We start from the raw sequence: 23,519 nt of genomic DNA on the forward strand, positions 1-23,519 counted from the left end.
AACATAAGCCGAAAAACGAGGTTGTTTAGTCAACCGTAGACGACAACGTAACCACTTCAAAAAAATTAAAATTGCTAAATGGCATGAAATCGGAGGGGGGGGGGTCTTTATTACATTTTTTGCTTTACTTATTTTTATACAATAACCGACCCCACCCCCTCCATCTTCATCACTCCCTTTCCGCTTTGAGGAATCACCCGCGGGCATTTTATCTTCATATTTTCATTATCTTGCGTCGAGATCATGACACGCCTTTTCCTGTTTTCCCCCTCAAATGTAATTTTTTTCCTGCTTTTCTTTTAATCTAAAAACAAATCACAGTGACTTATTTTTATTTTTGTTGCCATGATGAAACCATTTCATGACTACGGGTATATATTACCTATTACCCCTCTTATTTATTTATTTATTTATTTATTTATTTCCTATTTACCTCCTCCCTCCTCATGAGGGCAGAGTTAGACACAAGGTCGGTTTTTAATGTGGAAAAAATCCAGCTCCCCAAAAAGAGGCACTCTGGATGGAACAAAAATAATTGTCTCAGTCATGAAGGATTTCTTCCTCCAGTGACTGAGGGCAGAAAAGGCAAAATGCAGCATCAAAACAGATACTACACTGTGGTCTTACTTGTGCGTGCTAGGTGTTCAGAAAAAAAAAATCTAAAGCAATGTCATTTGTCCCCTCCCCTACTATCTCTTTCTCACAGAAGAAATGTTGATGGTCTTTCTCTACTCTATCGGTTTTTTTTTCATGGCAGGTGCTCGACTGAGCTTCAATCTTTGGAAAACATTCTGTAAAACATTCACAACGAAAACTCATCTAGCTACGACCACTATCAATCGTTTCCATTTTATTTTCTCTCTCTCTCTCTCTCTCTCTCTCTCTCTCTCTCTCTCTCTCTCTCTCTCTCTCTCTCTACTTAAAACTAAATAAAACTTCCAAAAGCAAAGTTTCTTTCTGTGCTTATGCACTTATGTTACCGTGCTATTTTTTTAAAATATTTTAAAGTTAAATTATCTTTTTTTTTTTTTTTACATAGGAGTCACCATTTATCAAAGTCCGGAGGCCACTTGAGGATGAGGGTTATTGAGTGTACAGTAATCAATGGGATAATATAGTAATCGTTAGTAGCGGAAATTTGGTAAATTGGATTATTTACTATTAAATTTAAATTTTACGACATCTGTGTTTATTTAATTGTTAGGTGAAATTACAGAATAGTTACTAAACACCATCCCCTCTCCCATGTGAATAATGGCTTTCTAAATAATAACCTTATTATTTCCTAGAAATGACCGTCTGTGGAATACTATATCGCGGGGAAGTGCTATAAAATATTTTTTTAAAAAAACAACAAAAACTTATCCAGGAATATTAACTTACTTTTCCTTTGGTAATATCTATTTGTTGTATGTTTATTTTTTCACGTTAGAGGCGCGACTGACGTTCGAGAAGACGATCACGTGAGAGACTTCACGGCGATAATGAAAGAAGTAGGAAATAAATATCGTTGTAGAACGACTTAAATTCTATTCTTTTTCTGGTTTGCGACTGAGGCCACAACGTGTTGGTTCCCGGGCAACGTTACAATATTTGTTCTGGGGATAATTGTTTTTGCAAAGTAAAAGGAATCCAGAGAGCGTTCGAAAGGCAATAAAGGTATTGGTGAATACAAAATACGATAGGATGAGTTTTGAGTAGCGCCGCAAACGAACGGCAAACACGTGTTCGAATGTTCAAACAGGATTGGCCTCTAGACAAAGGAACTCAAACACATGGAAAACAATAGACGGAATTAGTTCTGCTGGTGAAAGAAAATTTAATCGACAATTAAGTGCCATGAAATATTCGCAAGACGGATCAGCCATTACTAAGATCTTACTCAAATGAATTTCCGATTTTATATATGCTCGAGAGTATCTGGTATGGATCCCAAATAATAACTTCATAGTTTCACACTGGCGCATATGATTCACTACAAATACACACCTGCATTTATAACAGAGACGCTGACGCGTATTTAGCAACAGCAGCAGCCGCATCATACGAATGAAATGAACTTGCCGGTGTGCGAGCGGAAGAAGAAAAGAAAAAGAAAAGCATATGAGATTTGAAAAGCCAAAGTGAGACGTCCGCCAATATGTAGTGGAATGGGGACAAAAATCGATCGTCACATTCAATGCTGCCAAGACTAAACTTGTTTCCTTCAATAACTACAAGAAACCTTCTCTACCAACAACAGCAATGGCCAAAGACTCTTTATCTGAAAGCACATCTTTTAAACTCCTCGGCCTAACGTTCACTGGAAATATGAGCTGGAAAAAATGACATTGAGAGCATTGCCAGGACCGCTGCGAAAAAAGTAGGTTCTCTCTACCATGCTAGAAAGCTACTAACGCCCGAAAGTATCCCGTATCTCTTTAAGGCCACCATTCGCCCATGTATGGAGTATTGTTGTCATATTTGGGCTGGTGAAACTGCTATTAGTCTCTCACTCCTAGACAAGGTTCAAAAGAGAGTCGCCAACCTGATAGGTCCTAAACTGTCATCTAAGCTTTAGCCTCTGTCTCATCGACGAAATGTAGCATCCCTCTGCCTGTTCTACAAGTACTTTAACGGTGAATGCTCTGACGAACTGCAAGCACTTGTACCCCCTCGACGTAAATACCCCCAACAAACCCGACATGCAGCAAAATCCCACCCCTTCACAGTTAAGATCCTTAGATGTAAGAGAGCCTTCTACTCCAGTAGTTTCGTCCCCCAGAACCGCTAGACTTTGGAATTCCCTTCCGGGTCCCTGCTTCCCCAACTGTACTGACATGCAGAAGTTCAAGTGTAACGTGAACCGACATCTTGCTGCCCAACTCCCCACATAGTACCCCTGTAGCTTATGTCCCTGATAGTAACCCCTACATCAAAGTGGCAATGTGCCTTGTTTGGGGTGAAAATGTAATAAAAAAATGTCTTATCGTTTTAAATTTAGGATTCTTTAGAGTTTATTTCCCATGCGATTTTTTTTTCACAAAACATAATATCGGCTACGAAAGAATTAAAAAATATCCGATATAAATGATTACTCTTAATGCGTTAATATCGGCTACAAAACAGACTTGATATCGATAAGGGAAGACAATACAAAACAGTGAATAAACGAAACGAAGTTGTTCCAGTCAAGAAAATTCGGTAACACGAAATAATGTTTCGTGGACAGTGTTCAAAATTGACTTCGAAATCTAGTGGGAAACGATCGCTTCCGTCCCTTATTATGCTTTTCTCTGTTTTGATGATGAATTCAAATAAATTAAAAATGCATAAATATTTTTTAATGGCCATCAGTTGATCGAGGATTGTATAATGAAATAAACAAACGGAAAAGAAAAGGAAAAAACGGCACTTCTGCATGTCAAGGACAGGGTGTCCGAGATGAGTTATCGACCCCCCTGTTCTTTGAATGCCCTCTATCAGCCGTTCTGCAAACCTCAAATATAAACAAATGTTTCTGAGAACGCAAAAATATATAATAACGGAATAAAGAATAAGAAAATATATGAAAATCAAAACATCTATTGTATAAAAAATGTATCAAAATATAATTTAAAGGTTTTATTTCTTTTTATTTATAGCTGAATATACAAAATATGTGAAAAAAAAACATGAAGCATTTATAGATTGTTCTTTGAATCATTTGTTTTTTACAGTATAAACATGTATCAAAATATAATTTTAGTTTGTCAATGTAGCAAAATAGAATTTTAAAAACGTGAAACATTTATAGACGTTTAAGAATACTTTTTTAGTACAGAAAGATTTTTTTGCACAGCAAGATTGTATAAACATATATCAAAATATAATTTGTTTGCACATGTAGCAAAATATCATTTTATTAGAGATAATTTTAATTTGTTAATGTAGCCAAAATTTAATTTTAAAAACATGAAACATTTATTAGTACAGAAAGATTGGGGGGGGGGGGGGGTTCACAGTAAGATTCTATAAACATATATCAAAATAAAAGTATGAGTTATCGACCCTGTTCTAGGCTGACAAACGCCCTCTACCAGCAGTCCTTGAAACTATAATTGCACACATTCGCCTCATGTCATTGACAAAAATTCAAATATACAATAAATAAATGTTAATTTTCTACATACTTGGTTCATTTTTTTAGGTAGTTTTAAATGCTCTTTTGTTTCATCGCAAATATTTGTTACGTAAATTTTTACTTTAACTGCAACCTAACACCCACCTTTCAATTGACGACTTTTATAGGTTTTTCAGGTCTGTTGAAAACGAATATCATAGTCAAATTTGACAAGTAGTTTTCTGGATATTAAGAATTTTTCCATGTATTACTTAATAAATGTCAGAGGCGTTCGCCATTCTTAACATAGGCAGGAGGGGGTGTTTGGTAACACGCATGCGAATCAGTACTTTTCAGTTGTGAAAAAAAACATGGCCGTCAGTGAAAACATAATGAGTCACATTAAATAATAAAGATCTTAACATCCAGAAAACTACTTGTCTGACACAAATTTAAATGTTATATTCGTTTTCAGCATACCTGAAAATGTAAAAAAGCCGTCAATTTAACAGTGAATGCTGGGTTGCATATAAAATTTTAAAAAAATCGTTTTTTACGAGTTGTTAGCCAACAAGATGGCCGTCGATCTGGAAAACGATGAAGCATAATGTCACTAGCCATCTTGTTGGCTACCAACTCGTAAAAAATGAAATATTTGCGATGAAATTAAGAGCATTTAAAATTACTTAAAAACATTAAAAAATATGAGCTGAGGAGGTAGAAATGTAACTTGTATTGGCTATGATAACATTTATTGATTGTATATTTGATTTCTTGATTGTATATTTAATTTCTTTTTTCCTTGGTCGTTTGTTGGCTTAACTGCACAATCCCCATTTTGATCTTGGTATCCCTTGGTAAATAGTGATCCCCTAAAAAAAACAGCTGGAAGGCACAAAAATCGAAAAGGGTTGGTTCTGTTTATTTGTTTCCCCCACGGGTTCAAAGTTAGATAAAAGGTCGGTTTTTAATGTTGAAGAAAGTAAAAGGTGAACGTTGGGTTTACTATCAGCAGCCAATGAACTCTCGCTTTTCTTATTTAGTCCTTTAGTCCTCACATTCCATCAGTGATGTTTCTGACAAGGGGGGAGAATTGCAGTTTTTTTAGAGGTTTGAATCTATCCACGTACAGTTAGTTAGTTAGTTAGTTAGTTAGTTAGTTAGTTAGTGTGTGTGTGTGTGTGTGTGTTTGTTTGTTTGTTTGTTTGTTTGTGTTTTACCCCTGAAATGGTATTTTTCTTTTTCTTTTCTTTTTTAGCTTATTGCATCAAATGGCTTCATGCCTTGTCTGGAGCGATTTCCATAAACAAAAAAAAAAAAAATGCGTGAAAAAATTTAGCTCCCCAGAAAGAGACACTCTAGATTAGATCAAAAAAAAAGTGGCTCAGTTTAGAAGGATTTCTCCTTCACTCAATATATGAAGTAGCGCATCAGAACAGATACTACGCTTTTTCCAGTCACAAAGTCTTGCTAACCAATATAGTATAGTTTATATTCATAGCCGATTTTTGTTTCGTTTGTTTATTTTATTTCAATTTTTTTTTTTATTTATTTATTAGCTTGTTTTTGTTTTTTTGTTTTTGTTTTTTGTTTCTGTTTTTTGTTTTGTTTTGTTTTTGTTTTGAGTGATGCAAGAAAATAATGAGCCCAGATTTAAAAAAAAGCGGTGCTACTAGAGTGCGCTGCTGGGCAGCTTGGGTGGCCTGCTAATAAATATATCTACCCTGATTAACCGATCGGGCATGGTGGTATTTGAGGAAACGGGAAATGGCTACCGAGATCAACAACGCAGACAGATAAAGTGAACGACGGTTAACGATATGAGTCAGAAACCCCAACCGTATCCAAGCGAAGACTGACCTTAGTATTGACTGCTCATAAGGTCACCTACCCTTATGTAATAAATAACATTGGGATTAGGTCTGTCAAGGGAAGTGTGAGAAAGTATGATTTTTTTTCTCTTTTTTTTTTAATTTTTTTTTTTTATTACATTTTCACCCCAACCAAGGCACGTTGTCACTTTGATGTAGAGGGGCTTCTATCAGGTACATGAGCTACAGGGGTACTATGTAGGGAGTTGGGTAGCAAGATGTCGGTTCACGTTACACTGAAACACGTTACACTTTCTTTGTTTGATTTTACTTCTGTCGAAGTTCTCAAGAACTAAGGGGCTCCTTCATGGGGCAAACACTTGAACTCTATATGAGATGCATAGATATTCGAATATTCCATTGCAGTCCCCTTTTATCTCTCAAATTAAAACTCGGCTAGGGATGTTTATCCTCGACCCCCGAAATCAACAGACATCAAACCATTGCTGTAATGATCCGATCCCTGTTGATTTTGCGGTGGGAGTAAAGTTTTGTGCAGTTCTAGGAGGTTCACTCTCCCAGGTCTTGCCTTCTCTCTTAGAGAAGGGGTTAGTTTATTGCTAATCGCCTGAGGCGCCCTTATCGGCGATTGCCGAGGTGGTAGGGGCTGCCCAGACACTTTTTGCAGGTCAGAGTCCTCACATCTTAAGGCACTGATTTCTCAATCCTACTTTCCGACCCTGATGTCTACATTATCTTTCAAACGTTAAATAAAAAAAAAAAACAAGTTACGGATGTTAATTTTCCTCTCACTTATTGGCCAATTATCTACGTTATAGTATATATTTCTTTTTTTTTTTCTTGGTCTCACTGGGTTCCAGGACAAGAATTCATCTAGTCTGTTGGAGCGTCCAGCTTAGTGTTGTTACTATGGATAACGTCACTTAGAGAAGGTGAACTAATCTTTGTCTAAGCCAGTGTAGGGTGGTCATACAGAGGAGATTTTATTTGGGTTTTGAATACTTTGTTATTTTGAATATTTAGTCACGGTTTACTTGTGGGGGAATTATTCTCATACTAGGTTGTCCTGACACGCCGCTGTACAGAGAGACCTTAAACATTCTAGGACAGCGTCTAGTAAGCAATTAAGTTCTCCCTGAATATGAATGTTAATGTATATTTACAATTCGAAATGAGAAACGCCCTCTTAACAATTTTGGAGATGCGGATAAAGTACAGAATAAGTAACAGTCGAGAACTTGTTAACTAAAAAGTAAAAACATATTTGAGTTTTGAATACTTTGTTAGTTTGAATATTTAGTCAGGGTTTACTTGTAGGGCGGATTATTCTCGTATGAAGTTGTCCTGACAAACCTCTGTACAGATAGACCTTAGACATTCGAATACAGTGTCTAGTAAGCATTCAAGTTCTTTCCAGTCGGCATTCAAGTTCACTTATTTTTTTCAATTTTATATCAGTTTGTCAAATTTGGGGATGTGGCATCCTACCGGATGCCATTCACCCCCTATCTCATACATTCCATCCGAGAGATCTTTTTAAATTCTCTTACTGTTTCTTTAAGTGCAACTGTTTGAATCTCATCGGATATATTTGCCAGGTAGTTTTTGAAATTCTTTTCCATGAGTCCATTTGCGCCTATAATTACTGGAATGATAGGGATCTTCCTAAGATTCCAGTTTCTTTTCATATCGTACATAAGACCTTGGTGTTTCGTTATCTGTGGCCTCTCAGCTCTCTTTATACCCATCATCATTGGGGACACTAACTTCTACTATGGTTGCTTCTTTCGCCTTCTTGCCCCATATCACTGTACCAGGTTTAATAGCTCACTTTTCTATGTCTGCAACTGTAGGAGTTGCGTAGTCATAGTGGATGGGGTTCTATGTGCACACGTCTGTGTTAGTACAAGCGAAAATGCTATATCTCGTAATGTATAAAGTTAAGGATTATTTTTCTCCCTCCCACGACGGAAAGATGTGACACAAGAGTCGGAAACTGGGATTAAAAAGCCAGCGCTCTAAAAAAAAAAAAAAAAAAAAAAAACAGCACTTTGGCCTGCCAAAAAAAAAATTAAAATTAAATAAAAGAATAGATTGACCGGTTACGTTCAGATCAACAAGCGCTTTCAGACAGAGTATATGTTTATGTGTAAAGACAATTAAAAATACACAAAGAATATTATACGAACCAAGGGAACTGAAACTGCCACGGTAGTTCTGTGAGAAAAAAATCTTGTAATCTCACACCATCACCACCACCTCCGATAAGCGCTAGAAAAAGAGGAAGAAGCGTGGTGATACTAGCATTGGTTAATATCACACAAAATGGTCGTTAAAACTCTATACGTATGAAATGTCTTAACTATTACATAAAAAGAGCAGTGTGTGTGTGTGTGTGTGTGTGTGTGTGTGTGTGTGTGTGTGTGTGTGTGTGTGTGTGTGTTCGCTCGCGTTCGCGTTCGCGTTCGCGTTCGCACACGCGCGTGTGTATTTGAGTTTGTTCCTATGGACTCCGAACAGCTGGGCGATTTTTATAAAAGATTTCACAGAAATGTACTTTATATATCTGGCAGTGTCCTTATATTTTGTATCGAAATGTTTGCAATAAATATCAATAATCGAAAAATATCTGATGAAAGAAGGAACAGGCAAATTTGACCAAAGTGAACACCTTATACAGCCTAACATCACAAGTGCATTTTAGAAGTTTTATTACCACGCAAACAGAAAGACCCGGTATATAACAACATCAATAGTAGGTTTTTTATATGACAGGGGTGCGATCGAAATGAATGTTTCTGTTTAAATCACAAAGCACAATTGAAGCATGATACTTGACATTTTCATTTTAAACTTTAATTCAAGCCATTATATATAAAAATAATTTATAAAATAAACAGTAGGTTCTCTACAGTGCAATACAATGTCACCTAAGTCACTGCAAAGAAGGCTTGTGAAGGTTATTCCCGGTGTACCGCGATGAGTCTCCAACTATAGCATGCAATCAATCGATTTGATTTTAAAATTTCACAGATTTTGCTGACAATAAAAAAATGGGAGTGTGAAACATTCGTTGGTCATCATTCAATCCCGGGCAACGTCGGGGATCCCTACTAGTAAGGCATAATCACGTTGACACATCTGTTCTCGTTTGATCACCGATGTTAAGCAACGTCTCATGGCAGGTGCTCCACTGAACTTCAATCTGTGCCCCCCTCCCCTTGTAAAACATTCGCAACAAATACTCGTCTAGCTTCAACAATTATCAACAATTTTGGGCCAAGATCAAAGTGAAGTATCTGTTCTTCAGCTGCTGCACTTCGATTTTTTGTTCTCTGTTAGTGAAGGAGATTTTTTTTATTTTCGTTCCTTTTCTCCATGTAAAAAAAAAAACAAAAAAAAAACACCCTGGTGTCTAACTCTGTCCCGTGGGCAGGCATTGTAAATAGGAACTCTTAATAGTTTTCTTTGTCCACAAAACTAAACGAAAATTCTATAAAATACCTTTCTTAGAACACAATACCATGGGGCTGTTTCCCAGCTGACTATAACATGGCCATGTTTTAAGTCTAATTACTCTAAATAAGTTCTTGTTGAGCCGTTCTGTTTAATAATTAAACCTTACCCATGTTCCACCATTACTGATCACCACGGTGACGTTTCACCGTCTACCTGACACCCATTAACCCTTATCCTACTAGAGTGACCTCTGGGCCTTCATAAGTGGTAACCCCTAGTAAAAAAAAAATAAAAAAATAAAAATAAAAAAAACTGGGAGAATACCAGGTACTGTATGTAAGGGGACGTCAACACTTCCCAGCAAGAACTGCAAGAACCTAACATTGTTATTTACCCTAACGGGGATATACAAGTACCGGACGTCCATAGAACGGAAATATTCCACAAACCTTTACAAAGGTTTTGGAGACGAACTTCCATAACCAGATATAGTCTGATACTACATTAACCATAGTAGTTAGATTAGTATATTTCGCTGTGAATAAAGATGATACAATAATATTGTGGGGACTGCGTTCGCACCGAACGTCAATAAACTTTACGGGATCAATGTACTACAGATGTATGGTACAAACGTGGAATTTCTCATTGGTCTCGCTAGTAAGAAAGATAAGAAAATAGAGACACTATAATATACAAAAAAAAAAATGAGGGAAACAGATAAACGATCGAAACAATGAACGACAGACAACGGAAGTAGTTTTTTTTAACAGTGAATCTATTTGTAGATAAGGAGAACTGAGAACAAAGAGCGGAGAACTAAGGGGAGATAAGTCATTCTTACTTTTAATTTTAGACTCGAATGAACGGCTGAGTTTATTTACGACTAATTTATTGGTCTGAGGTTATACTATGATTACTAAAAACTTAAGACACAGATATAAGAGAAGGGTGTGATATACACGTAAGTGTGTTATAGGGTGTGAGGTAGAAAGAAAGGAAAGAAGGAAAGAAATGGTGAATAGAATTTAAGAAAAGAAAACTAGAAATAATGTATAAAGTTTAACTTGTATGTGCATTTGAACTGTAGCCTTTTTTAAAACAATGATTTTAGTAAGGAGAAAATATAAAGAAAGAAGAAAAATAAAGAAAGAAAGAAAGAAAGAAAGGGATGAAATAAGGAAAAATAAAGAAAGAAAGAAAGAAAGAAAGGGATGAAATAAGGAAAAAGAAAGCAATACCTCATTAATGAGTGAATATGTAAATAAACTCTGAAAGGATGGGAGAAAGAAAAACAGAAAGAATTAATAAACTAAGAAAGTAAAAAAATAATGTAGAAAAAGGAAAACCAAGAAATTATATATATATATATATATATATATATATATATATATATATATATATATATATATATATATATAGTCTTTGAAGTTTTTAACATTTGAAACTATACAAAAAATTACTTTTTATCATTCGTTAAAAAACCATCTAGTCAGTAAGTCATTTAATCACCTGCAATCACTGCATCAACTCTCTCGAATTTACTATAATACCATTTTTTTTTATTTTTCAAGGGATCATCAGTTGTTTACCATGAAACACTGTTTCGGGGATTTAAAAACAAAACAGTATATTACTTCATGGCTCCCCAGCAGTGTTGATCAAACACCACCACCCTTAATCTTAGGAAGAAGACATGTTACAAAAACATTTTATCCAATTTCCTATTCTTAATTGCAATTACTAACCTTTTCATAGTATAAAAATGAATTTCTTACCTGTGCGATTCATCAATTTCCACATTTAAAATGGATTATATTTATTTGCTGTCCACTCAGCAAAATGTGGCACAAGGCCGGAAAGTGGTAACCAAGCAGGCTCCCCTAAAGGAGGGGCATTCCTGCAATTTTAAAAATTGCCTGAGTAACCCCGTCGGCATTCCCCGGTCGGGGCGCCTCAGGCAGCAAGCAATAAACTTGCCCCACCGGAAAGCCCAGTGGCAAGGCCTGGGAGGGTGGACCTCCTAGGTATTACCCAGGCGGTGTACCTCAGTCCAACGGGTGCTGGGCCGGTCTCCGGCCCCTCACCTGCTGGGCTGAGTGTCAAGTGACGGATCCTTGACTGGTACTATCCATTTGAGATGGATTATATTTATTTGCTGTCCACTCAGCAAAATGTGGCACAAGGCCGGAAAGTGGTAACCCAGCAGGCTCCCCTAAAGGAGGGGCACTCCTGCAATTTTAAAAATTGCCTGAGTAACCCTGTCGGCATTCCCCGGTCGGGGCGCCTCAGGCAACAAGCAATAAACTTGCCCCACCGGAAAGCCCGGTGGCAAGGCCTGGGAGGGTGGACCTCCTAGGTATTACCCAGGCGGTGTACCTCAGTCCAACAGGTGCTGGGCCGGTCTCCGGCCCCTCACCTGTTGAGCTGAGTGTCAAGTGACGGATCCTTGACTGGTACTATCCATTTAAAATGGATTATATTTATTTGCTGTCCACTCAGCAAAATGTGGCACAAGGCCGGAAAGTGGTAACCCAGCAGGCTCCCCTAAAGGAGGGGCACTCCTGCAATTTTAAAAATTGCCTGAGTAACCCTGTCGGCATTCCCCGGTCGGGGCGCCTCAGGCAACAAGCAATAAACTTGCCCCACCGGAAAGCCCGGTGGCAAGGCCTGGGATGGTGGACCTCCTAGGTATTACCCAGGCGGTGTACCTCAGTCCAACAGGTGCTGGGCCGGTCTCCGGCCCCTCACCTGTTGAGCTGAGTGTCAAGTGACGGATCCTTGACTGGTACTATCCATTTAAAATGGATTATATTTATTTGCTGTCCACTCAGCAAAATGTGGCACAAGGCCGGAAAGTGGTAACCCAGCAGGCTCCCCTAAAGGAGGGGCACTCCTGCAATTTTAAAAATTGCCTGAGTAACCCCGTCGGCATTCCCCGGTCAGGGCGCCTCAGGCAACAAGCAATAAACTTGCCCCACCGGAAAGCCTGGTGGCAAGGCCTGGGAGGGTGGACCTCCTAGGTATTACCCAGGCGGTGTACCTCAGTCCAACAGGTGCTGGGCCGGTTCCCGGCCCCTCACCTGTTGGGCTGAGTGTCAAGTGACGGATCCTTGACTGGTACTATCCATTTGAAATGGATTATATTTATTTGCTGTCCACTCAGCAAAATGTGGCACAAGGCCGGAAAGTGGTAACCTAGCAGGCTCCCCTAAAGGAGGGGCACTCCTGCAATTTTAAAAATTGCCTGAGTAACCCTGTCGGCATTCCCCGATCGGGGCGCCTCAGGCAGCAAGCAATAAACTTGCCCCACCGGAAAGCCCGGTGGCAAGGCCTGGGAGGGTGGACCTCCTAGGTATTACCCAGGCGGTGTACCTCAGTCCAACAGGTGCTGGGCCGGTCCCCGGCCCCTCACCTGTTGGGCTGAGTGTCAAGTGACGGATCCTTGACTGGTACTATCCATTTGAGATGGATTATATTTATTTGCTGTCCACTCAGCAAAATGTGGCACAAGGCCGGAAAGTGGTAACCTAGCAGGCTCCCCTAAAGGAGGGGCACTCCTGCAATTTTAAAAATTGCCTGAGTAACCCCGTCGGCATTCCCCGGTCGGGGCGCCTCATGCAACAAGCAATAAACTTGCCCCACCGGAAAGCCCGGTGGCAAGGCCTGGGAGGGTGGACCTCCTAGGTATTACCCAGGCGGTGTACCTCAGTCCAACAGGAGCTGGGCCGGTCTCCGGCCCCTCACCTGCTGGGCTGAGTGTCAAGTGACGGATCCTTGACTGGTACTATCCATTTGAGATGGATTATATTTATTTGCTGTCCACTCAGAAAAAATGTGGCACAAGGCCGGAAAGTGGTAACCCAGCAGGCTCCCCTAAAGGAGGGGCACTCCTGCAATTTTAAAAATTGCCTGAGTAACCCCGTCGGCATTCCCCGGTCAGGGCGCCTCAGGCAACAAGCAATAAACTTGCCCCACCGGAAAGCCCGGTGGCAAGGCCTGGGAGGGTGGACCTCCTAGGTATTACCCAAGCGGTGTACCTCAGTCCAACAGGTGCTGGGCCGGTTCCCGGCCCCTCACCTGTTGGGCTGAATGTCAAGTGACGGATCCTTGACTGGTACTATCCATTTGAGATGGATTATATTTATTTGCTGTCCACTCAGCAAAATGTGGCACAAGGCCGGAAAGTGGTAACCCAGCAGGCTCCCCTAAAGGAGGGGCACTCCTGCAATTTTAAAAATTGCCTGAGTAACCCCGTCGGCATTCCCCGGTCGGGGCGCCTCAGGCAACAAGCAATAAACTTGCCCCACCGGAAAGCCCAGTGGCAAGGCCTGGGAGGGTGAACCTCCTAGGTATTACCCAGGCGGTGTACCACAGTCCAACAGGTGCTGGGCCGGGCTCCGGCCCCTCACCTGTTGAGCTGAGTGTCAAGTGACGGATCCTTGACTGGTACTATCCATTTGAAATGGATTATATTTATTTGCTGTCCACTCAGCAAAATGTGGCACAAGGCCGGAAAGTGGTAACCCAGCAGGCTCCCCTAAAGGAGGGGCACTCCTGCAATTTTAAAAAATTGCCTGAGTAACCCCATCGGCATTCCCCGGTCGGGGCGCCTCAGGCAACAAGCAATAAACTTGCCCCACCGGAAAGCCCAGTGGCAAGGCCTGGGAGGGTTGACCTCCTAGGTATTACCCAGGCGGTGTTCCTCAGTCCAACAGGTGCTGGGCCGGTCTCCGGCCCCTCACCTGTTGGGCTGAGTGTCAAGTGACGGATCCTTGACTGGTACTATCCATTTGAGATGGATTATATTTATTTGCTGTCCACTCAGCAAAATGTGGCACAAGGCCGGAAAGTGGTAACCCAGCAGGCTCCCCTAAAGGAGGGGCACTCCTGCAATTTTAAAAATTGCCTGAGTAACCCCGTCGGCATTCCCCGGTCAGGGCGCCTCAGGCAACAAGCAATAAACTTGCCCCACCAGAAAAGCCCAGTGGCAAGGCCTGGGAGGGTGAACCTCCTAGGTATTACCCAGGTGGTGTACCACAGTCCAACAGGTGCTGGGCCGGTCTCCGGCCCCTCACCTGTTGAGCTGAGTGTCAAGTGACGGATCCTTGACTGGTACTATCCATTTGAAATGGATTATATTTATTTGCTGTCCACTCAGCAAAATGTGGCACAAGGCCGGAAAGTGGTAACCCAGCAGGCTCCCCTAAAGGAGGGGCACTCCTGCAATTTTAAAAAATTGCCTGAGTAACCCCATCGGCATTCCCCGGTCGGGGCGCCTCAGGCAACAAGCAATAAACTTGCCCCACCGGAAAGCCCAGTGGCAAGGCCTGGGAGGGTGGACCTCCTAGGTATTACCCAGGCGGTGTACCTCAGTCCAACAGGTGCTGGACCGGTCTCCGGCCCCTCACCTGTTGGGCTGAGTGTCAAGTGACGGATCCTTGACTGGTACTATCCATTTGAAATGGATTATATTTATTTGCTGTCCACTCAGCAAAATGTGGCACAAGGCCGGAAAGTGGTAACCCAGCAGGCTCCCCTAAAGGAGGGGCACTCCTGCAATTTTAAAAATTGCCTGAGTAACCCCGTCGGCATTCCCCGGTCGGGGCGCCTCAGGCAACAAGCAATAAACTTGCCCCACCGGAAAGCCCAGTGGCAAGGCCTGGGAGGGTGAACCTCCTAGGTATTACCCAGGCGGTGTACCACAGTCCAACAGGTGCTGGGCCGGGCTCCGGCCCCTCACCTGTTGAGCTGAGTGTCAAGTGACGGATCCTTGACTGGTACTATCCATTTGAAATGGATTATATTTATTTGCTGTCCACTCAGCAAAATGTGGCACAAGGCCGGAAAGTGGTAACCCAGCAGGCTCCCCTAAAGGAGGGGCACTCCTGCAATTTTAAAAATTGCCTGAGTAACCCCGTCGGCATTCCCCGGTCGGGGCGCCTCAGGCAACAAGCAATAAACTTGCCCCACCGGAAAGCCCGGTGGCAAGGCCTGGGAGGGTGGACCTCCTAGGTATTACCCAGGCGGTGTACCTCAGTCCAACAGGTGCTGTGCCGGTTCCCGGCCCCTCACCTGTTGGGCTGAGTGTCAAGTGACGGATCCTTGACTGGTACTATCCATTTGAAATGGATTATATTTATTTGCTGTCCACTCAGCAAAATGTGGCACAAGGCCGGAAAGTGGTAACCCAGCAGGCTCCCCTAAAGGAGGGGCACTCCTGCAATTTTAAAAATTGCCTGAGTAACCCCGTCGGCATTCCCCGGTCGGGGCGCCTCAGGCAGCAAGCAATAAACTTGCCCCACCGGAAAGCCCAGTGGCAAGGCCTGGGAGGGTGGACCTCCTAGGTATTACCCAGACGGTGTACCTCAGTCCAACAGGTGCTGGGCCGTCTCCGGCCCCTCACCTGTTGGGCTGAGTGTCAAGTGACGGATCCTTGACTGGTACTATCCATTTAAAATGGATTATATTTATTTGCTGTCCACTCAGCAAAATGTGGCACAAGGCCGGAAAGTGGTAACCCAGCAGGCTCCCCTAAAGGAGGGGCACTCCTGCAATTTTAAAAATTGCCTGAGTAACCCCGTCGGCATTCCCCGGTCGGGGCGCCTCAGGCAGCAAGCAATAAACTTGCCCCACCGGAAAGCCCAGTGGCAAGGCCTGGGAGGGTGGACCTCCTAGGTATTACCCAGACGGTGTACCTCAGTCCAACAGGTGCTGGGCCGTCTCCGGCCCCTCACCTGTTGGGCTGAGTGTCAAGTGACGGATCCTTGACTGGTACTATCCATTTAAAATGGATTATATTTATTTGCTGTCCACTCAGCAAAATGTGGCACAAGGCCGGAAAGTGGTAACCTAGCAGGCTCCCCTAAAGGAGGGGCACTCCTGCAATTTTAAAAATTGCCTGAGTAACCCCGTCGGCATTCCCCGGTCGGGGCGCCTCAGGCAACAAGCAATAAACTTGCCCCACCGGAAAGCCCGGTGGCAAGGCCTGGGAGGGTGGACCTCCTAGGTATTACCCAGGCGGTGTACCTCAGTCCAACAGGTGCTGGGCCGGTCTCCGGCCCCTCACCTGTTGAGCTGAGTGTCAAGTGACGGATCCTTGACTGGTACTATCCATTTAAAATGGATACATTTTTTAATTTATCAGTCTTGTATTTATAAGCTTTGGATTAATCCATTTAACTACTTATCACCCCCACTATAATTAGTAGTTTTTATATTTACATTCTTATTTATTTAAAATTAGATATATAAAGGTTAAAAATATTTTATTTTTACATATATACATTTTTTTTTATTATATATAAATTTATTATATGTAATTATAAATACATTTTATACATTGCTAATATAGTTTTGGATTTCCTTTATTAATATAGTCTGGTTTATCTTAAACGATTCAAAAGCATCAGGATAACGAACAAATGCTTTATTCAACTGTTTAAATATTTTATTTTTATCCCCACCTTGTTTTATCATCCTTATTACTATGCTAGAAACTGGTGTGTGTGTGCGTGATATATATATATATATATATATATATATATATATATATATATATATATATATATATATATATCTTTTATCACATTTTTATTTCAATTATCCTGAAGATGTCCTCTGAGACAAGGACGAAACGTTGATTTTTTAATAATTTCATTCGTTTTTTTCTATTTTTTCTTTATATATATATATATATATATATATATATATATATATATATATATATATATATATATATATATATATATATATATATATATATATATATATATATATATATATATATATATATATATATATATATATATATATATATATATATATATATATATATATATATATATATATATATATATATATATATATATATATATATATATTGTGTTCAGATTGTTTGTACGGCATAATTGCGTTGACACACCGGTTCTCATCAGATCACCGAAGTTAAGCAACGTTGAGCCTGGTTAGTACAGATGGGTGACCATTTGGGAATTCTAGTCGCTGTATGTGCTCTCTGCTTATCTCGGCATTGTTTCCAGTTGTCCTGTACGTCATTTGCGACTGTTATTTAACAATGTCGACTCAGGAGAGGTGTGGTTGGATATCGCGCACCTCCTGCCACAAAAATTTCACACGCAGGCACCTCTACAGTGGATATCCATAGTCTGTCAAAAACAGAAGGGGTCTCTCTCTCTCTCTCTCTATATATATATATATATATATATATATATATATAAAGAAAAGAAAACTTTTTTTTTAATCTGAATAGAATAAAAAAATTTATTATCCAACAAGGAATATTAAATAAAAAAAAAATTAAGAAATCCTTACACCGCGGCGTTTCAAAACATGCTTACTTCTCATCAGAGGAATGATAATAGCACAATATAATGACGAATGCTATTTCAAGCCCAAAATGAAACAGCAAAATGCGAATACTAACATATTATACTAATATATATATATATATATATATATATATATATATATATATATATATATATATATATATATATATATATATATATATATATATCCTTTCTGTTTATTAACTGTTCTTAAATTTTTTTTTTTTTTTTTTTAATCTTCTCTACCTTTGTTTTCGATTTATCTCATCTGATTTAACTGTCTTGGATTTGCGTCTGGATATTACCAAATATGAATTTTAACATTGGCTTCCTGTAATTATTTGATATGCCAGGACATTTTGTTGCTATAGCTACTCCTGTTCCCGGAAATATTATGCTCCGCCAGTGTTCGCATTAATATTCATAAAAATTAACGTCAAAATTGGCGAAGTTAAAAATATAACGATAGAACAAAAAGGTAATCGTGAAGAAAGAGAGAGCCTGTTTCCTCCGTTTGACTTTAGGTGGCGTTACTGTCTGTCCACCCAGTTACGGAAGTACAAAATGTATATAATGCCACCCTTGAAATAAAAATAAATGTTTTTGTTATATTTTAATTTTAAACATGTTTCTTTTTTTCTTTTTGTGCAAACATATTTAAGTTTTATTTTTTTGCAAACATATTTAAGTTTTATTTTTCCAAACATTTACGTTTTGATGCTTGTTTATTTTTAAACATTTACGTTTTTTTTTTTTGCAAGCATAAACTAAATGTTTTTGCTATATTTTTCTTTTAAACATATTTATGGGTACAACCGTTTTTCCGCGAGTATTTTTTACGCTCTTATGATAATAATAAAAAAATCAACGTTTTTTCTTTTATCTTTTTTATGGACCCCCCCCCCTTTTTTTTCTTAATTTTTCTGCACTTATTTTACCTTTTCCGCAAGTATTTATATATATATATATATATATATATATATATATATATATATATATATATATATATATATATATATATATATATATATATATATTTGAAAAAGGATATTGTAAAACCTGAATCTTACTTGAAACTACTATTAAAAAATAGCGCGGTACCAATAAGTGCATAAGCAAACTTTTCAAAAAGAAAAATATTTCAAAAATATTTAGTTTATGCTTGCAAAAAAAAAAAAAAACCCAAAAAAACCGTAAATGTTTTAAAATAAACAAGCAACAACACGTAAATGTTTGGAAAAATAAAACTTAAATATGCTTGCAAAAACAAACAAAAAAAAACGTAAATATGTTTGAAAAGACAAAAAACAAAACTTAAATATGTTTGCACCCCCCCCCAAAAAAAAACCATGTTTAAAATTAAAATATAACAAAAACATTTATTTTTATTTCAAGGGTGGCATTATATACATTTTGTGCTTCCGTACCTGGGTTGACAGACAGTAACGCCACCTATAGTCAAACGGAGGAAACAGGCTCTCTCTTTCTTCACGATTACCAACAAAAAGATATGCGAAACTGGAAACAAAAACAAAAAAAGTATGAATCGATATAGGAAGAAGAAAGGGAAAAAAAAGAAAAAAGAAAACTACTGATTATATGGAATTGGAGTGAGGGACCTTATATGCTATTTAGTTGCCCAACGCATCAACACTTGAATTGGTCATTTCGACAGTGTTATTTTACTCGACATCTTTTTACATAACTGAGGGTTAGGGTTAAAAATGATTACAAATAAAAAAAAAAAGTAAAGTTTGTTAATTTTATAGTGATAAAAGGGGGAATAACTCTAAAGAAAGTAAGAGTTATTCCCCCTTTTGTAGATCATTGAAAAAAAACTAGAAAGTTCCAGAGAGAGAAAAACAACATGGCACACATCACCAGACATTTAATATCGTCTGTAATTAATTTAATGTTTCTGCCGCGAATAAATTGTGTTTAAAAATACAATGAGCTTGTCTACGTGTTCTATGTTAGACAAAAATCCTGACATCACAATTTCTCCAAACACAACAGTTAACATGTGCATAGCAAACCCTTTGATATAGATTTCACAGTTAGACAAAACTCACCCGAAAAGGTTGGAGATTATGTCATGAGAATTACATCAAAATTGAGAACAGTAGTCAGCATAACACAAATAATACGACCAATCAAATGTTTATAAAATACTTATCTATATAAGACCAAGCTTATTTTAAATGCAAAGCCATCATCACTAGTATAGCTTCACGTGACTCTATGCATTAACTTAGTGTAAAATATATGTTATTCTACATTGCGCTCTAGAGAACCTACTGTTTCTTTTATAAAATTATTTTATTTTATATAAACTTTTTTCCAGTTAACGAAAAAAACACATTAAGAAATTTACGTGCGGGGTTTGAACCTACAGACCACATTATGCAAAAAAAAAAAAAAAAAAAAAAACGTAAATTTTCAAGTGTTATAAAATTCTTTGAAGTATATGAAAAACAATGAAGAAATTTACGTGCGGAATTTGAACCTATAGACCACGTCATGCAAAAAATAATAAAAAAATTATAAAAAATAAAAATAAAAAAACACGCTATCAATTTACCCACAGTAAAATTTTCACGGACCGTTGTTCTATCATTGTTGCTAAGCGACGGCATGGAAAACATGGCTTTACCGATGATATATAAATTAAATTATCGGTAATTATCGGGGGTATTCTAAAACACAACTTTACTAAGATCACTCCCAGGCTTATATGCTAAAGTTCTGTAAATTTTAAAGAAAATCTGTTCAGCCGTTTTGGAGTCTGTAAGGAACGAACTCACACACACACACAGGAAAATTATATATATATATATATATATATATATATATATATATATATATATATATATATATATATATATATTGTGAACAAGAGCGGAAGACCGCTTGAAATATAAAAAATAAAATGTTAAATATAAAAAGAACATTGAGCCCTCATAGCCTAAAATCACTATTCTAGAAGTATTCGTGGACTTTTTAACAGCGAAGGGGCGCTCGGCATTGCCCATACCTAAAATAAAGGGGAGACTCAGGAAGAAGCGAAACCAGAAGGAAAATTTTGTAAGCAAAAAAAAAAAAAGAAAAGAAAAATTCCGCGTGCTGATCTCAAACTCGAAACATTTAAGTTCGTAAGCGAATGCGTTATCGATAAGACCACGACGACACATGTTATGACCCTGTAATTTTTTATTTTTTATTTTTTAACGAAAGAATGAATCAACCGTTCACGCATGCGCAGTTTACAAACAGCACCGAAAGCAAGGATTTTATCTGCCCACCCTATTCAACCAAAACGACATTCCTGCATGAAATAATTGACGATTTTTCTAATTTTTCTATGTTATGTGTCCGAGAAATCGCTCCTTCTTGAAGGTACTATGTTAGTGCCGCTTCGATGTGGATGATATAAAAGTTTTTAGCGGAAATACATACATACACACCTACAGGCACGCATTGACACACAGATGTTTGCCCTTTATATAATAGACTTCTTCTGAATGAATAAATTGAAGAAAATATTTGAAAATATATTTGTTGGTAAAAGTATGAATTTGTTCTATTTCAGAACGCAAAAGTCGTTAAAATATTTTAAATTTTATAATACTTGTATGAAAAGGATAAATCGTGTTCTATTTCAGAACGAAAAAAGTTGTTGAAAAAAAATTTTTTTTTTAAATGTTGTAACGTTGTAACGAGAATAAGATTTTTTTACGCCATATAGCTGTTAATATATTTATAAAAGATATATCATTTATAGTCCTTTTGGGATATATATGGCTGTTATAATTCAAATGTAGATGTACAACTTAAATGGCATGAGTGTATTTTGTTATGTAATTTATTGGCTGATTATATGTATTAATTATCATTAATTATTATTAATTATTATTAATTATCATTAATTATCATTAATTATTATTAATTATTATAGGTTATGTTTTCTATGGTGTGAGTAAAATTAAATCATGTCATTTTAATAAGAGTTTACTTATTAATGGCGATACATTATAGAAACCTCCACGTTGTTTAATTGTGCTTGAATTTGCGATAAACATGGAATATTGTGTTTAAAGAAGGCGAGCTCTTATTTAAAGCCAGTTAAAGCAAAGGGAGATAAGTCAGTTTGTCGTACCGAATTGGTCGCACGCTTTTTCCATATTAAAACATACAGTAAAACTCGATAACTCGATAAATTCTATTTTTACTTGTAATTATTTTTCTGCTGGATTATCTATATATTAATACGATAGATTATGTGTTATTTTCTGTGTCACGCTTATATCGGAGTCGTTTAATTGTTATGTACTTCCATTTCTTGTTATAAATAATGTTACCAAGAATTCTTCATTAGTTTTAGTTTCGGTTTCCATTATAGCTGATGGCATTCAAGTCATTTATTTTTTTTTTATAAATAATTTATCAAGGATTCCTCATAAGTTTGGGTTTCGGTTTCAAGTTTTATTATAGCTAATGCACTCCAATAATCTATTTTTTTTTTTAAATTTTATCAAGAATTCTTCATAAGTATCGGTTTCGGTTTCGATTTTAGCTGATAGCACCTTAGTAATCTGTTTTTTTATAAATGATTTTATCAAGAATTTTTCATAAGTTTTGGTTTCGATTTCGATTATAGCTGAAGATAGTAAAGTTATATACTTTATATTATATATATATATATTTATATGTTATATATTTATGATATATATATATATATATATATATATATATATATATATATATATATAGAGAGAGAGAGAGAGAGAGAGAGAGAGAGAGAGAGATTCGGTTTCGATTCAAGCTGATGAACCCAAGTTATATAGATATATTTTTTTGTATTTTGAAATCGGAACTTTATATATAAAAATTGACAGAACATTAACTATAATAATATATAACGAAATCTGCAAGAATTAAAATATCATATTTAAGCGTACTTTACGACCTGGCACCACCAGGCGTCACTGCTAGCTTGGATAAATGCTTTTGCAGTTTTAGCAAAATAGCTACAATCTCCATTTATGCTGAACATCTACAGAATGCCAACATCAATACATATGAATGAGTCCCCTTTGGAATTTCTACAGGTCCCGCTAGTTTTTAATAATTTTGGAGACTTTTTTAAATTATTAATTTCGACATAACATGTAAGTACGCAATGATTTTTTTCGCCTGAAATGTGTTCATTTAAAAGATCACCGATCTACACAAGCACCGCGACTCTTAGTTTAGACTTACTTTGGCTTCAGTGTCGGTGTCGCCTTTAAAATAACTAACAATCGCATCTCTCAGGCGCATGTCCACCTCCGCCCACTAACCGACGTCTTCAATTGTTTCATTGTGTGGGTGGGTGTGTGTGTGTGTGTGTGTGTGTGTGTGTGTGTGTGTGTGTGTGTGTGTGGAAAGAGTGAGCAACAAACCGACGACTCAATTTGCCCATAATGATCGGCTGAGGTCATCATCTACTGTTTTCAGGGACAATACATTCAACGGTTTTACATGTCTGTCTTCTGACACTTGGGTTTTAGCTACGTGCACTTCGCGACTCAACTTCTTCCTTTGAAAGCGACACGTCGTCTCTTTTTCATGGCACACACCTACAACCTCTACTCCTTGTACACTTACCTAACTTCCTCTCGACCTAACTCCTACCAACTTCATGTGGTATCCTAGTTGGTAAGTGTGCGTGTTTTTTTTTAATGTGTATTTTGTTTTAATTCAGTATTTACATTTTTTTTTATATTTGCGAACGAACGACTTTTCCTCTTTTTAATT

The 23,519-nt window shown here is 37.9% G+C and overlaps 1 protein-coding gene and 1 pseudogene across 1 annotated transcript in view; both read left to right on the forward strand.

Moving 5' to 3' along the window:
• LOC145246053 (uncharacterized) overlaps positions 1 to 23,519 on the forward strand; it is a 256,726-nt gene that overhangs the window by 198,691 nt on the left and 34,516 nt on the right. The gene's annotated exons all lie outside the window — the stretch shown is intronic.
• LOC145246238 (5S ribosomal RNA) lies at positions 17,270 to 17,385 on the forward strand (annotated as a pseudogene).

Source organism: Euprymna scolopes, chromosome 23 (assembly GCF_053919585.1).
Source record: "Euprymna scolopes isolate OS-2025 chromosome 23, ASM5391958v1, whole genome shotgun sequence".
NCBI classification, from domain to species: Eukaryota; Metazoa; Mollusca; class Cephalopoda; order Sepiida; family Sepiolidae; genus Euprymna; species Euprymna scolopes.